Consider the following 16972-nt stretch of genomic DNA (forward strand, 5'->3'; position numbering starts at 1 on the left):
TATCATGTGCGCCTCTCTTACTTTGTTATGTGCCTTTGACACACTGGAATAAGAAAATGACCTTTGGGTAGATGGTTTCAATAGTAGAGTAGGGACAGATTGGCAATGCATGTTCTGTAGCCAAAGTATGTCTCACACATGACTTTTTATATGTGTGGCGGGCTTAGCCTAATCCACAGGGGAAAAAAATTTAAGGTTTTCCTTTTCATGCACTCCGAAAAAAAAAAAAAAAACAGTTTTCTCTTCTCATTGTAAATAACATGGTTTGGTAATTACAAAAGCAATAAAAATTTGTGGGAACTTTAGAAAATACAGAGAAGTTCAAAGCAGAAAATAAAAACCACTTGGATGAATCTTGGCCGGGCGCGGTGGCTCAAACCTGTAATCCCAGCACTTTGGGAGGCCGAGACGGGCGGATCACGAGGTCAGGAGATCGAGACCATCCTGGCTAACAAGGTGAAACCCCGTCTCTACTAAAAAATACAAAAAACTAACCGGGCAACGTGGCGGGCGCCTGTAGTCCCAGCTACTCGGGAGGCTGAGGCAGGAGAATGGCGTAAACCCAGGAGGCGGAGCTTGCAGTGAGCTGAGATCCGGCCACTGCACTCCAGCCTGGGCAGCAGAGCGAGACTCCCTCTCAAAAAATAAAAATAAAAATAAAAATAAATAAAAAATAAATAAAAATAAAAACCACTTGGATGAATCTCATGCAAAGAAACCATAAGTAACATCCTTTTCTCAATGCATATATGTCATGCAGAGAATTTTAAGCAAACATCCTTATCTTTTAAGCAGCAAACTAACAGTATAATCACGAAAGAAGTGGTAAGTGACCCCCCAGCCACGGGAGGGTCAAGAAAGAGCAGTAACTCAGAACCTCATCCTGCAGAAGTCCAGGGGAGGCTACACTTTACAAAGATATGTACAGAAATAATTTGTGATGACATTTACCGCTTAAGAGAGTTCATCTTAAACAGATATTTATTGAACACGTACTATGTTCCTGGCACTCTGCCAGGCATTAAGAATGGAGATGTGTAAAATACTTAAGTAGAAGTTGCTCTAAGTGAGGAAAAACTTCCTGAGCTTCTATCTGTGCTCTGCCAGTTATACACTGTGTGACCTTAGGCACACCTAACCTCTCTGAGCCTTCATTTCCCTCTCATGTAAAATGAGGATAAAAATCAGGGTAGTTGGGCTGTTAGAACTCAGCCTAGGACTTCAAACGTTCAGTAAATGTTAGTGCTCAAATAACCAAAATGAGTGGGGAGGAGAGTAAACACGCCAGTAAAAGCACAGAGGGTCCACACTGGCACCGGGGAGGAGACGTTAGCCTTAGGGAAGGCTTCTGGAAGGAGGCAGGCAGGGACAGCATGAATCTCAGAGCAGAGAAGGACTTGGTGGAAGGCCGGAGCAGTGGCAGATGGGAACATGTGACAGAGGAAGGCTCTGTGGCTTGTAGGAAGGTCACCTAGACAAGCATGGGGGAGGGGGACTGATCAGAGGGAAGAGGGAAGTACAGGAGGCTGGGAAAGAAAATGGGGCTAAAACACCAGGTTTCTTCCAGCCAGGCTCATTATCAATTCAAGTAAAACAATAACATGATCTCACACAATGATCACTTCAAAACCAAAACTTTTCTTGACTACTCAAATCAACTCAAAGGGTGCTGATTCACACATTCTAAAACTACTCTTACAAGTGAGCATTTTCTAAAATCTCCATCAAGAGGTGGTGATGCAGTGGGCTGATCCTTCATGTCCACTCTGCAGACATGCTAAACTCACCAATAATGTCTCTCAGCGTCCTTCTGGCATGACCCAGCAGACCTCAAGTTAGGTATTTCTTATTTGGGGGTATTACTGAAGACTAGATGAAGAATTTGGGTTTTGCTAATTCGGTGACTGGCTTACTCCCTGCAGGAAAGGAAAACATAAATAAGAACATATATTGTAGGCCAGGTGCCGTGGCTTATGCCTGTAATCCCAGCACTTTGGGATGCCAAGGCAGGAGGACTGCTTGAGCACAGTTCGAGGCCAGCCTGGGCAACACAGCAAAACACCGTTTTTTTAAAAAAAATAAAAATTTAAATTTAAAAGACCCAGATTCTAGTGGCGGCCAGGTACAGTGGCTCATTCTAGCACTTTGGGAGGCTGAGGCAAGAAGATCGCTTGATGCCAGGAGTTCAAGACCAGCCTGGGCAACATAGCAAGGTCCCATTTCTACACAAAATTTAAAAATTAGCCAAGCACACTGGCTCAGGCCTGTAATCCCCCCACTTTGGAAAGCTGGGGTGGGAGGATCATTTGAGCCAGGAGTTCAAGGCTACAGTGAGCTATGATTGTGCCACTGCACTCCAGCCTGGGAGATGGTACAAGATCTTATCTATAAAAATAAGTAAAGTGAAAGAAGCTGTATGACTAAGACTTTTGCTAAAAAGAATGTTATTATAATTTAATGTTTATCTTTGTTTTTATGCTTACATACAGTTCAGATTCAAAGCTTTATAGTTAAATAATACATATAACAACTACCACGTCTAAGTCTTTCATAAATTGCCAGAGTATGTTTTTATATCTTTTTTTCATTCTCAAAAGAAATTCCAAATGGCCAAAATTCCAAGTCTTAAAAAACACTGATCACAAGGACTTTTATAATTAGTTATTTAGAATCCATTATTTTTATCATAAAGGGCATTATTCAGAAGGTAATTATTTTTATTGTTAAAATACGGGAGGAAACAGGGATTCAAATGAAATGACTTGCTCTAGACAACGCAACTTTTGAGAAGTACAGTGGGGATCTGAACACAGCTACCTCAGGGTCCTGTGGCAGCCAGCTTCCAAGATAGCACTCAATGATTCTTGCCTCCTGGCATCCACACTTTTGTGTAACTGTCTCCCCTTAAGTCATGGCTGGCAGTAGTCCCAAGAATACTGTGGAAGTGACAGGTATAACTTCCACGGCTGGCATATCAGCCACGGCAGGGCCAGGCACAGCGCCTCACCCCCATAATCCCAGCACTTTGGGAGGCCGAAGCGGATGACCACTTGAGCTCAGGAGTTCAAGACCAGCCTGGGCAACATTGTGAGACTCCCGTCTCTACAAAAAAATACAAAAATTAGCCAGGTGTGGTGGTGCACACCTGTAGTCTCAGCTACTTGGGAGGCTGAAGTGGGAGGATCACTTGAGCCTGGGAGGCAGAGATTGCAATGAGCTCAGATCACACCACTGTACTCCAGCCTGGGTGACAGAGTGAGACCCTGTCTCAAAATTAAATAAGTAAGATTAAAATTTTAAAAAACTACAGCAGTTTCGCCTTGGTTTCCTCATGGTTCACTCACTCTGGGAGAAGTTAGCCACCATGTTGTAAGGTAGTCAAGCACCCTGCCTAAGCAGCTTATTGGGCTCCTTGGTAGCTGACCCCACAGTCCCAGCTGACTTTTTTTTTTTTGAGACAGAGTTTCACTCTTGTTGCCCAGGCTGGAGTACAATGGCACAATCTTAGCTCACCACAACCTCCGCCTCCCAGTTCAAGCGATTCTCCTGCCTCAGCCTCCTGAGTAGCTGGGATTATAGGCATGCGCCACCACGCCCAGCTAATGTTGTATTTTTAGTAGAGATGGGGTTTCTCCATGTTGGTCAGGCTGGTCTCAAACTCCCGACCTCAGGTGATCGGCCTGCCTTGGCCTCCCAAAGTGCTGGGATTTCAGGCATGAGCCACCGCGCCCGGCCCCATTTGACTTTTTCAAACAATAGAGATGGGGTCTTGCTATGCTGTCGAGGCTGGGAACTCCTGGGCTCAAGCAATCCTCTCCCCTCAGCCTCCTGAGTAGCTGAGACTACAAGTATGTGCCACCATGCCAAGCTCCTAGCTGACATCTTTATCGCAAACCTCCAAGCCAGAACTGTTCATTGAAGCCGTTTCCAAACTCCTAACCCACAGAAACAGCAAAAGATAATCAATATTTAGCGTTGTTTCAAGCCACTCAACTTTGGGTGTAATGTGTCACGCAGCGATAGATAACAAAGGCATGCCGTGGCGCCTGCATTCTTTTCTCCACCTCCATGAGGCCTTGCAGTGGCTTCGGTAATTTTATTTTTGAATGATTAGCCCTATATATTCACATAGAGAATTAACAAACTAGTTACTGGAATTAAACCTACATGCCCCATCAGGTCTTTGAGATAAGCACCTACAGGACTGACATCTTATTTATTCCCACTGACACTGTTCCATTCTGGGCCTGGAGATTTTAGACACAAATTGCTCTTTCCAATCCATTCCTTCAAAACGCAGGCAGCCAACAAAGCTCCTCCAGTCTTTCTCTGTCAGAGGGTCCAGGAAATTATTTAGTCACATCTTCAGGTAAGCCCTTCTTAAAGATGTTTTTCTCTATATTTTTTTTTGGTTAAAAAAATATATAACCATGATAAGATACCACTACACACCTATTAAAATGGCTAAAAAATACTGATGATATCAAGTGCTGGTAAGGATTTCACTTCTAGCTATTTGTTCATGAGAAATCAAACTTTATCCACATCAAAACCTGTGTGCGAGTGTTTGTAGCAGCTCTATTCATAATTGTCCCAAACTGGACACAAGTCAACTGTTCTTCAATAAGTGAATAGATAAACACACTGTGGTACATCCATATGATAGATACTAACTGGACAGCAAAAGTGAGTGAGCTATGGGAATCACAAAGACATTAAGCTGAATGAAAGAAGCCAGTCTCAAAAGGTTACAAATGCTAAGATTCCATTTAGATGACATACTGGAAAAGACCAGACTATAGTTAGTGACAGAACAAAGATGGGTGGTTAACAGGGGCTGGGGGTGCAGCACAAGGGAATGTTCTGAGTTGACAGCAATGTCCCCTATCATGACTGTGGAGTTGGTTACACAAATCTACACATTAAAACTCAAAGAAAGACAGGCATGGTGGCTCACGCCTGTAATCCCAGCACTTTGGGAGGCCGAGGCGGGTGGATCACCTAAGGTCAGGAGTTGAAACCAGCTTCGCCAACGTGGTGAAAGCCCATCTCTACTAAAAATACAAAAATTCGCCAGGTGTGGCGATGGGCACCTGTAATCCCAGCTATTTGAGAGGCTGAGACAGGAGAATCACTTGAACCCGGGAGGCGGAGGTTGCAGTGAGCCAAGATTGTGCCACTGCACTCCAGCCAGAGCAACAAAGCGAGAGTCTGTCTCAAAATAAATATGTATGTATATTTTTAACGTTATTAAATCACTTAACTTTTATTCACAGATTCACTAAAATATCTGTCTCATTTAGAAAATCTCTGGTTTCCCCCATATCCTGATATTTCCAAACAGCTTACTCCACTTGGATCCATCTTGGCCCCTGCCAACACCTCATATTAAAGAACTGAAAACTCCAGTAAGATTACAAAGGAAGATCACAAACCCCTGATTAATAAGTTCCTCACAAAGTTCCTAACAATATTAAATGTGCAGACAGATGCTATTCTAGATTGACAGAAATGGCTGGCGCTTCCCTCATTTTTTTCTTGAAGAAATGAAGCAATACTCTCAAGTATGTTCTGTAACCCAAACTGCCAAATAGTAGATTCCAAGCAGATGCCCTGCAAGGCCAGGTTAAAAGGAGGTGAAATTCACGTAGCCTCAGCTGCATGACTCGCACACATTATCAAACATCTAAAGTTCTTACAAAGAGATCATCTCTAACAGTGATTTCATATGACTTTAAGTCACTTTGCACATAATTAACAGGTATAAATCAGTTTTCTCATAGATAATATTAAATAGCAGATGAAAGATAAAGTCTCCCATTAATATATCAGTCATGATGCTTTAGATGGCACTAACCGAAAACCCCAACTCAAGTAGGATGAGAAAGTAACTTCATGTATTTTTTGGTATCCTAAACCAGATTAGTCATTAGCATGCTAAGCTCAGGTGCAGAAGATCTAAATGACTCAATGATGCATTCATGGACTCTGGTTCTACCTTTCAGTTCCATCACCCTCTTGCCTGCTTCAGGTCTAGTAACAACATGGCTACTGTGATTCCAGGCATCACATCTAGTCTTTGGGTCTCTTTTTAAGGGCACACAAACATTCCCCAGAATCCTCTTCAAAGACCTCCCAGATGCTGGAGGCTTCTGGGAAAAATTTTGCTCAATGAGAAGCCTATGCTGCTACTGACCTGGTAACAACAAATGTGTGAGAGTATGAAGCTTGGAGCTGCAACTCTCATTAGGTACAATGACTAATCAGGCTGCAGCAGTCTAACCACGGGCCAACAAGTCCAAGTGCAAAAATCAACATGCCGAAGGGCAGCACAGTAGAAGGACAGAATGCATCTGGGTCCTTGATGATATTTTGGGCTGAGACATGGACTGGGAACCCCTTTATTACTTGAAGCAACTCAGTATTTGACGGCTGAAACTGCTATTAGTCAGACATTCTGCCACTTGCAGATAAATGTACTCTTAAATGTCTCCTTGAGGTTTTAGCCAAAGAGCATTGGTAACTTGTCCAACATCAAAGATGGAAGATATGGCCAGGCATGGTGGCTCCCACATGTAATCCCAGCACTTTGGGAGGCTGAGGCAGGTGGATCACCTGAAGTCAGGAGTTTGAGACCAACCTGGGCAATATGATGAAACCCCTTCTCTACTGAAAATACAAAAATTAGCCAGGCGTGGTGGCATGCAGCTGTAATCCCAAGTACTTGGGATGCTAAGGCAGGAGAATTGCTTGAACCTGGGAGGTGGAGGTTGCAGTTAACCAAGATCGCCCCACTGTACTCCAACCTGGGTGACAGAGCAAGACTCCTTCCCAAAAAAAAAAAAAAAAAAAAAGAAAGATATGTAAGGGCAGGTTTGTCTGGCTTCAACACCTATACTCCAAATTCTTGTCACCTTTGACATCATCCTGTGTCTTCCTTATTCTAAAATGTCATAGAGAGTGTATATTTCACAAATTTTAGTTCAAATCAACCAATGTTTGTCATTGGGCTTCTATGGGCAAAAACACCAAAAATTAGAGAAACATACTTCCTGACCTTACAATTTTTGTTCTTTGGCCCAGAAACTAAGGAGAATACGTTAATAAAAAGATACAATTACTACCAAAACAGAGAAACTAATGTCCCCCTCTCCAGATGGTTTACATTCCAAGATTCCCAGTGGATGCCTAAAAATTGCAGATGGCACCGAACCCTACATATACTCTGTGTTCTCCTATACTTACATACCTGTGGTCAACTTGAATGTATGCAGTAGGCACAGTAAGATTAACAATAACTAGTAATAAAACAGAGCGACAATATACTGTAATAAAAGTTGCGTGAATGTGATCTCTCAAAATACCTTAATGCACTGCACTCACCTTCTTCTCATAATGAAGAAGGGACAGAGTATGACGCTATGAGATAACAGCACACCGTTTAAGACCTGTGAATTGTTTACTCAGACTATGGTTGACCGTGGGTAACTGAAACTGCAGAAAGCAAGACTGCAGAGCTGTGTATCTGCCACACGTACCTCTTTTTAGAATGTTACAGCTTGCTTTTGCCCAGGGCACCCATTTTTCATTCATTTCGAAAACACTGTTTCCCATAATCCTTCTGTGGGAACAAGGACCAACACAACTCAATTTGGGACTTTGAAAATCTATTTATTTGATCATAATCTTAAACACTTATTTGCTTATATTTTCAAATTAAGCAGGTAAATTTTTCTTCATCTTTAGGTTTTTTCCAACTCCGTTTTAGTTAGATAAGAACAAAACTGTTCCATCGCCACCCAGTAAATGGAGCCTGACCTCTTGAAAGGAGCAACGTCCTTTTTCTCTTGCCTTAAAGGCAAGAAATGTGCTATTTTTCCAACACTGAATATATTTCCTGACGTTAAATAAGTTCAATAACTAGACCATATAAATCATTTTCCTAATAACTTTTGCCTTTCAAAAGATAATTTAAAAACGAAAAGGAAAAAATAGGTTGGGTGAAAATATTCATACTATATTCATACTATATATATTACAAAGGATTTATACACAAAATATATAAGGAACTCCTACAACTATGACATTAAGAATGTGCAGTTTGCTGTATATCAAGTATACTAAGTAAAGCTATATAAAACCATCTGAACAAAAAATTAAAAACAGTAAAGATCTGCCGGGCGCAGTGACTCACGTCTGTAAGCCCAGCACTTTGGGAAGCCAAGGCAGGCAGATCAGTTGAAGTCAGGAGTTTGAGACTAGCCTGGCCAACATGGCGGCCCAGGGTTCCAGGGATGGGTTTCAACCCCATCTCTACCAAAAACACAAAAAATAGCATGGTGCATGCCTGTAATCTCAGCTACTCGGGAGGCTGAGGCAGAAGAATCACTCGAACCTGGGAAGTGGAGGTTGCAGTGCACCAAGACTGTGTCACTGCACTCCAGTCTGGGCAACAGAGTGAGACTCTGTCTCAAAAAAAAAAAAAAAAACTAACAGACACTCACAAAAGAAGATATACAAATGGTCAATAAGTACATGAAAACATTTCATTAGTTATCAGGAAAATATAAAACAAAACCACAGTGAGATATCGCTACATAGCCACTGGAATGGCTACAAGGAAAGACTGAGTATTTCAAGTGTTGATCAGGATTGGAGTAACTAGAAGTCTCATACGTCACTGGTGGGAATATAAAATGGTGCCAACGCTTTCTTACAAATAGCTTGTTACAAAGTTATGCACACATTTAAGACCCAGCAGGAAAAATAAAAAACATATCTCTACACAAAGATTTGTTCACAAATGTTCACAGCAGCTGTATTCATGATAGTCAACACTGAAAACAACTTGAATGGCCAAAGGTGAGTAGATACGCAAGTCATAGCATATCCAGCCACTGAAATATTGCTGAGCAACAGAAAATAAACTAATAAAGAGGATGGGAAAGACAGTAGCATGGGAGCAGGGAAAAGGAGCAGAAGAGAAGGGGAGGAGAAGAGGGAAGAGAGAGAGAAATAAAAGTAAAGGAGAGCCAGGCTGGTGGTTCATGCCCATAATCCCAGCACTTTGGGAGGCCGAGGCAGGAGGATCAGTTGAGCCCAGCAGTTCAAGACTAGCCTGGGCAACATGGCAAAACCCCATCTCTAGTAAAAACACAAAAAATTAGCCAGGTGTGGTGGTGCTTGCCTGTAGTCCCAGCTACTTAGGAGGCTGAGGTGAGAGGATCACTTGAGCCCAGGAAGTTGAGGCTGCAGTGAGCTAAGATCATGCCACTGCACTCCAGCCTGGGCAATGGGAGTGAGACCCTGACTCAAAAAAAAAAAAAAAAAAGTAAAGGAGAGAAGAAATACCTAGACATGTCATAGCCAGACTGCAGAACACCAAAGGATCTTAAAAGTAGCCAGAGAGAAAAGACAGACTACTTACAAATAATTAGACAGCAACAGGAATGGGACCAGAACACAGCTGATTAATACAGGAACAATACGGAATTGCACACCTAAATAAATTTACCATTCAAGAACAAAGATATCTAAGACATGCAAAAACTGAAGTTACCACCAACAGATGCTAACAGAATTTCTAAAAGATGGATCTCAGGAAGAAGGAAAATGTATCCCAGAAGGCAAGCTTCAAAGTACAAAAAGGAATGGTGAGCACATTCAATTTACAGGCAAGTACTATATAAAACAAGTATAATGTCAAATTTGGGGGAGGCTAAGAAATGAGAAGGCTATATAAAAGAACAGATGCCAAAATGCTAAGGTAGGAGTAACAGACGGTAGGATTTCAAGTTTGTTTTACTTTCTTCTTCATGCTTTTATTGTTTTGTTTTGTTTTTTCTTGAAACAGAGCTTCATTTTTGTTGCCCAGGCTGCAGTACAATGGCCGTCATCTCAGCTCACCACAACCTGCACCTCCCGGGTTCAAGCGATTCTCCTGCCTCAGCCTCCCGAGTAGCTGGGATTACAGTCATGTGCCACCATGCCCGGCTAATTTTGTATTTTTAGTACAGATGGGGTTTCTCCATGTTGGTCAGGCTGATCTTGAACTCCCAACCTCAGGTGATCCACCCGCCTCGGTCTCCCAAAGTGCTAGGGTTACAGGTGTGAGACACTTCACCTTACTGTCTTTTTTTAAAAGGAACCTCTGTCTTTTTACAGTCTGACTCAGCTTTAAGGATTACATTGCTGAATCAGAATGAAATGAAAACAAAATCAAATATCAAACTGCCAGAACTGCAATCTATCAGTTCTAGTAACAAGTTTCCTTTAAAACCCCTAAAGACTACTTTGAAGGGATGGTAAAAACTGGATTTATTATTCATTCAACAAGGATTTATCAGACTGGGCAATATAGTGGTGAGACTCTCTAAGAAAAAATTTTTAAAGAAAAAATTAGCTGGGTGCGATGGCATGCGTCTGTAGTCACAGCTACTTGGGAGGCTGAGATGGAAGGATTACTTGAGCCCAAGAGGTCGAGGCTGCAGTGAGCCATGATCACCACTGCACTCCAGTCTGGTGACAGAGTGAGACCCTCTTTCAAAAAGAAAACAGAACACAAGAATTATCAAGGGTTTGCTATATTCAAATACTATACTAGATCCTGAATGAACAAGAACAAAAACTGAAAGTCATCATAACACTGGATTTTTTTTTTTTTTTTTTTTTGAGGCGGTGTCTCGCTCTGTCGCCCGGACTGGAGTGCAGTGGCCGGATCGCAGCTCACTGCAAGCTCCGCCTCCCGGGTTCACGCCATTCTCCTGCCTCAGCCTCCCGAGCAGCTGGGACTACAGGCGCCCGCCACCTCGCCCAGCTAGTTTTTTGTATTTTTAGTAGAGACGGGGTTTAAGTCTTCTAATTGATAATTTATGCAAAACATTTCATCAAAAGTCTGCACATAAAGTGAAGTTACTCTTGTGGTCAGAGGTTATGATCATAATTGAGAGTTAAAGGCAGTCTAGTGTGGCCTGAGGCTTTTTTAAATGTATGAACAAATATGACAGTCTTACATATGAAATTCAGTGTAAATGATGAATTCCCACATTAATTGCAAGTCTTGAAGTTTGTCTATAATTTCCACCCACATTAAACTAAGAAAACTTAAAATCTGAGTTAACAGTTTGCAGGCAGCACTGAGCATGCCTCAGTTTCAGTGTCGCTGGATTAGTATCAAAAGCTTCAAGCATGATATTTTAGTAATGTATCAATTATCCACTTTTGCTCAAAGTATCCACTTGGCCAGACATTTTTAACTAACTCAAACCAGGGCAAGGGCATCCTATAAAAAGTTTTGCCAGTTTTAAATACACGTTTTCTGGGGGCTTCTTGATTAAAAACAAAGGCTGCATTTGGCAGAACGGGACTGGAGCAATCAGGATTTGAAGTAACTTGAATGAAAACCATTTGGCACTGATCTGCCTGGCCATGTGGAAGTGGTTAAGGAGGTAACAGCCTACCTAAGTCACCATGGCTGAAACAGAGAGAAAGAGGACTGCCACCCAGTACCACCACAGAATAAACTCTGATACTAAAAGGCAAGAGAAGTTGATCCACTGCTTCCCATTCAATAGCAAGGCTTGGAGAGGCTCCTTTCAATCAAAAGCAGCAAACAATAGGAGAGAGACTGCCACAAGCCCCTAAGACCCCACACCCTCCCCTCCCAGGCAAGTGGTAACCAATACAAGGAACACCTGTGCACCCAAGGTAGAACGACTCTAGCACCTGCATTACAGGAGTATATCTGCCCCTCTTATCTGTAGCACCTTCAGCTGGTGAGGAAAGTGCATTTCTTAAAAACACTAAGCAGTTATCTGCAATAAGTAAGGCCAGTTACAAAGGGCTTCTTTAAAATGTCCAGTCCACCATGTTATCAAAACATCAGGCAAGGCAGGCTCCATGGCTCACGCCTGGAATCCCAGCACTTTGAGAGGCCGAGGCGGGCAAATCACGAGGTCGGGAGTTTGAGACCAGCCTGACCAACATGGAGAAACTACCATCTCTACTAAAAATACAAAATTAGCTGGGCATGGTAGCAGATGCCTGTAATCCCAGCTACTCGGGAGGCTGAGGCAGAAGAATTGCTTGAACCTGGGAGGCAGAGGTTGCAGTGAGCCGAGATTGCACCATTGCACTCCAGCCTGGGCAACAAGAGCAAAACTCCATCTCAAAAAAAAAAAAAAAAAAAAAATCAGGCAAGTACAGTACTTACAAATCCATAGAATTTCTCTTATCCTCTGGGAAAATCACATGCCATTTTTCCTAAGTATATTCTGCTTGCAGAAACCAGCCTTTTATCCTTTCTCTAGTATTCTCTAATCCCATCCAGGGTGAAAAGAGTTGTTTTTTTCTGATATTTATTACAAACATCCTCCTCATAAATATTACACTTTTCCAAATGAATTAAGCTATTATATGTTCAATAAATTAAATGAGTATAAGCTTCACTGTTTAAAAAAAACTAACTCTTTCAATGCTATATTTAATTTGTATCTGTAACCAAAAAGCAAAACAAAACAATTTCCTCGGGCAGTTTTTTTTGTTTTTTTGAGACAGTGTCTCACTCTATCGCCCAGGCTAGAGTGCAGTGGCCCGATCTCAGCTCACTACAACCTCTGCCTCCTGGGTTCAAGTGATTCTCCTGCCTCAGCCTCCTGAACAGCTGGGATTACAGACGCCTGCCACCATGCCTGGCTAATTTTCGTATTTTTAGTAGAGACGGGGTTTCACCATATTAGCCAGGCTGGGAACTCGTGATCTCAAGTGATCCACCTCGGTCTCCCAAAGCGCTGGGATTACAGGTGTGAGCCACCACGCCCAGCCCCCTTGGACACTTTAATGAAAAGTGAAAGAAAAACATTCCTCCAGGTTCCTTGCAAACTCAGGATAATTTTGAGGTGAATGCAATAACCCAGTAAGAAAATTCTCCGGGATAATTATTTTAAGATCTTCTTTGATAAGTTTGGCTACAAAGTTAGCATTCTATTATGAACCGAGGAATAAATCCATCCCTGTATCAATTCAAGGAAGATACTATCACTATGAAAGGGGGCATTATAAACCAAACTTCAAAAGGATTCCCACAATGACAGAACTTCTCAATGAAACACCACACCCCAAATAACGGGGGGGGGGGGGGGGGGGAGGGGAAGGGCGGGATGGGGGCACCATAGAATCCTGCCTCTAGGAGGCAACAGCTACCTGCACACCAAGTATTTCTAGTTTCCCGTTCACATAAAAGAAACAAGTAAGAGATTCTGGGAGGCACTGGGCTAGGAAGGCATCTACTCACTCTCTCCACCAACGATTCCCTCAGTAAAGCAGCCACTGCCCAATAATGCTTCTATTTATTTTACCCAGAAGCAGATCTATTAGCCAGACATTCTAAAAACACAAACGCTTCGCTGTGCTTGGAGTAACTCCAATATTGATGCCTTGCTGCAGAACGATGCTGCAGGAATATAAAGTGAGCCATGTGCTAGCTGTACCCACTTATGAAGCACACTGTCAGAAACTGTCACATCCTGGAGGCCAACCCATCCGAAAGACTGAGAATAAACCCCCTACAAGAACACTGTGGAAGGAGGTAGAAAGCCAAAGATAGGATGAAGCAGGGCCCTCCTAAAGTCTCCGGAACAACGAAGCCAATTTTTAAGGCAACTCCCCTAAAGCTTTCAGGACCAGAAAGAGATTTCTTTCTCCTCCCCTTGTTCAGACTGAATAAGAAAAGCAAGACAATGCTGGAGGATGTTCTGAAATGGGCTCCGCAAGTCACCACGTGCAAAGCAAATTAAACAGAATCCAGTGCTAGGCCAGGGTTTGGCTCAGAAGATGCTGCCTACTGAAGGAGAGGGGCGCCCAGGGGTTTCCATGCAGAGGCCAGGGCTGGGCGGTCAAACCTGGTAAACTGACAAAGAGAACGGCCTTAACAAAATAAAATGAAACGACCAGAGGCCACCGGTACTCCCCAGGGCTGGGAGAGGGAGGGAGGCCGAGGCTGCTCAACTGTTCCAGATGAGAAGCAGGCTCTCCCACGTCTCCACGAGCTCATCAGACACCAGGGCCTCGCTTCTTTGTGAGCCTTGTCTCCCTCCTTTCTGGGGAACACTACTTGATCCCCAACAGCCGCTGGTCTCCAGCTGCCACAAACGAGATCCAGACTCATTACAGGGAACTCATATTTTCCCCCTCAAATAAAACCACACACACACACACACACACACACACACACACAGTCTCTGGGGTCCAGCCGGATCACACAGCTAAAGTTTCCGGAACTTGAATCGTAAAACCACAATCAGAAGTTGTTTGGAAATGCTCGCTGCAAAACAATCTCTCCTTTGCTTTAAAAAATAAAAAATAAAAACTTTACCCTGCACAAAGGCAGACAGTAAAGAGAGACACAAATCTAACTTGGGCAGAAGGTGTGTTCCTCTTTGTCACCCGCCGGGAACCTCGCGCCGCCCGTGGGCGAGCGGCGGGCACCCGGCGGCGCGGTGGCAACCGCGCCAGCGGCCACCTCCCCGGCCCGCAACCGGCCTCAGGGGCCGAGATTGCGGCCCGAGGTCCGGAAGCGGCGTCCGGTGCTGTCAGCGGGGGGGTAGGACGGGAGGAAGCGGGGGAAGGGCGCCGGGGTCGGGAGAGGCTAGCGGGGACCCGCGCGGAGCCCCGCAGCCCCAGGTCGGCGGAGGTGAGGGGAGAGGGGCGCAGAGGGCGGCGCGGAGCCCCGAGGCCCCCGAGCTACTGCGATGGTGGCCGGGGCTGCCCGGGCCCAGCCCGCCGCCCGACTGCGCGGAGCAGGATCTCGGGGAACCACGCGCCCACCTTCGCCCGCGGCCCCGGCCGTGCGCTGCGGGAGCCTGGACTCGCACAAGTTGCAGCCCGCGGCCCGGACCCCGCCGGACCCCGCCCTCCCGCCGTGGTCATTGTTCACCGCGCGCCTCCTACCTCCACAGCGCCGGCGGCTGCGGCGGCTCCCTCTCCCGGCTCGGGCTCCGGGCTCGGCGGCTCCCAAGCCTCCGGCGGCCGAGGGCGCGGCGGCGCCGGCTATTAATACCCGCGGGCGGCGGCGCGGGCGCGCAAGCGGGGCTGGCGGTGGCCGGCCGAGGTCCGAGCCATCAAAGGTGGCGCGGGGCGGAGGGGAGGGCGGAGCAGGCGGGGTGGGTGGGGAGCGGGCTCCGGGTCGCCATGGCCGCCTCGACGCCGGGGCCAGCGCCACTCGCGCAGGGAGGACGGCGCAAAGCGGGCGGCGGCCGCGTCCCCGCCCCGCGCCCCAGCCGAGCGCCCGCACCGCTGCGCCCGCGCCGGACCCGCCGCCTCCGAGGCCGGCGAGCGGGAAGTGCTGTGGCCGCCGCCCCTCCCCGGGTCTGGGCCGGCCCCTAGGCGGAGGGAGGCGGGCGCCGCGCAGCCCGAGCGGCGGGGATGCGGGAGAGCCACAGCCCCCTCCAGCGTCCGGGCCCGCGCCCTGCGCCCGCCCCACTCCGCCCGGGCAGGTGCGCCCAGGGGCCTCCTGAGCCCAGCGCGCCACCGGGGATCTGCGCCTTTCTTGGGCGTCCGGCCAGGGCTGGGCTCCGCGCGGCGCTACCGAACCGAGCGCGGGGAGCGCCACCGGCGAGACGCGAATCCGGCAGCTGTGGCGAAAAACGAACCGGGGAGAGCGGGAGACGCGTGCACGGCGAAGCTGGGAGCTGCAAGCGGGCAGTCGGGGGTTCGGACTCTGCAGGTCGCTTTTTGAGGTCCTGCCTGGAGCTGCTTCGCCTGCGACGTCGCGCGGGGAGGACCGTCTTCAGGGACCCACCGAGCCCTCCCCTCCCCCGGAGCCACAGGCACGGGCTTCCGGCACCACCCCAGGCTGCGCGGGACTTAAGCTCGGGGGAGCGGCGGCCACCCCGCGCCCGCCCACGTCCTGGCCCAGCGCTCTCCGCCCGAGCGAATCCCATGACAGTTCCCGCCCGCCCAGCCTCGGGGGACAGTGCTCTTGGGGAATGGGTGGGGCAGGTTAGGAGTGGCTTGTGGTGCTTGAGTGCCTTCGGGGTTTCGGGAACTCCACGGAGTGGGGAACAAGATTCAGGACCCAGGAGGCAGCGATCTAGGGGCACAGTCACCGTCCCCACACAGCAGCTGCCGCGTTACCTTCTGAGCCTCCAGTCCTCTCTAAGCGTGGCGGGAAGAGGCCTAGGGCGCAGCAAGTGACTCCCCGCCAAACCCGTGGCTAGTGGATTCCGGCCTTCGCAGGCCACTGGCTCAGAACCCTGGGCCTTTTGCGTCTTACGGGAGTTCCCTGACCTCAGACCCAGAGGGCGGATTTCACGGGAGAGGCCTCAAGTGAACGCACAGCTGGACAGGAGCAGAAGTGGAGTGTAGGGACCCTGACAGAAGGGCGGGTTGAGACAAGAACAGGGGTCTTGGAAGTAGGGGGTGCTTGTGGGCAGCTCCTGGGGAGGAGCAGAGATGTTAACACTTGCAGATTTGGTGGTCTGTGGTTAAAGAGAAAAAATGGTGAGTTTGAGGCGTGGCTCTGTCAGCCCAACCAGCTGTGCGTCACATCAGATTTTTTTCTGCCAGTGATTCTCTAAGTGTGGCTCTCAGACCACGGCCAGCAGCAGCAGCCCCTGGAAACGTCAAGAAATGAACACTGGACCCTATCCCCGACCTACCTAATGAAACCTTAGCAAGCAGGGCTTGCTCATGGCCTGCAGGGCTAAAGGACTGTCAGGCTCCAGCCCCAGAGCTGCTGCTTCAGTAGGTTTGGGGTGGGGCCTGAGAGTTTGCATTTCTAGCAAATTCCCAGATAGTGGTGTTGCGTTGGTCCTGGGATCACACTTGGAGGTCCACGGTGTTAGGACAGTGAGTCTCAAACTCATGGAATCACCTGCGATTAAAAAACAACACCCTGGCTGCACCCCAGCCAAATATATAAAGATTCTCACCCAGGCATCAGCATCAGCAGAGTTCCGCAGGTGATTCCAACGTG

At 46.8% G+C, this 16972-nt stretch overlaps 1 protein-coding gene across 2 annotated transcripts in view; it reads right to left on the reverse strand.

Annotated features, from left to right (window-relative positions):
* FARP1 (FERM, ARH/RhoGEF and pleckstrin domain protein 1) overlaps positions 1-15858 on the reverse strand; it is a 314718-nt gene extending 298860 nt beyond the window's left edge. Inside the window, exon 1 of one of the 2 annotated variants that reach the window (XM_033177386.1) lies at positions 15648-15858. The gene's annotated coding sequence lies outside the window, so the exon portion shown is untranslated. Of the gene's footprint in view, positions 1-14946; positions 15333-15647 lie in introns of those variants that run through there. The other variant, XM_033177385.1, reaches the window with a different exon arrangement.
* Positions 15859-16972: the final 1114 nt, after the last annotated feature.

Source organism: Trachypithecus francoisi, unplaced genomic scaffold, assembly GCF_009764315.1.
Source record: "Trachypithecus francoisi isolate TF-2019V2 unplaced genomic scaffold, Tfra_2.0 Lachesis_group18, whole genome shotgun sequence".
NCBI lineage: Eukaryota > Metazoa > Chordata > Mammalia > Primates > Cercopithecidae > Trachypithecus > Trachypithecus francoisi.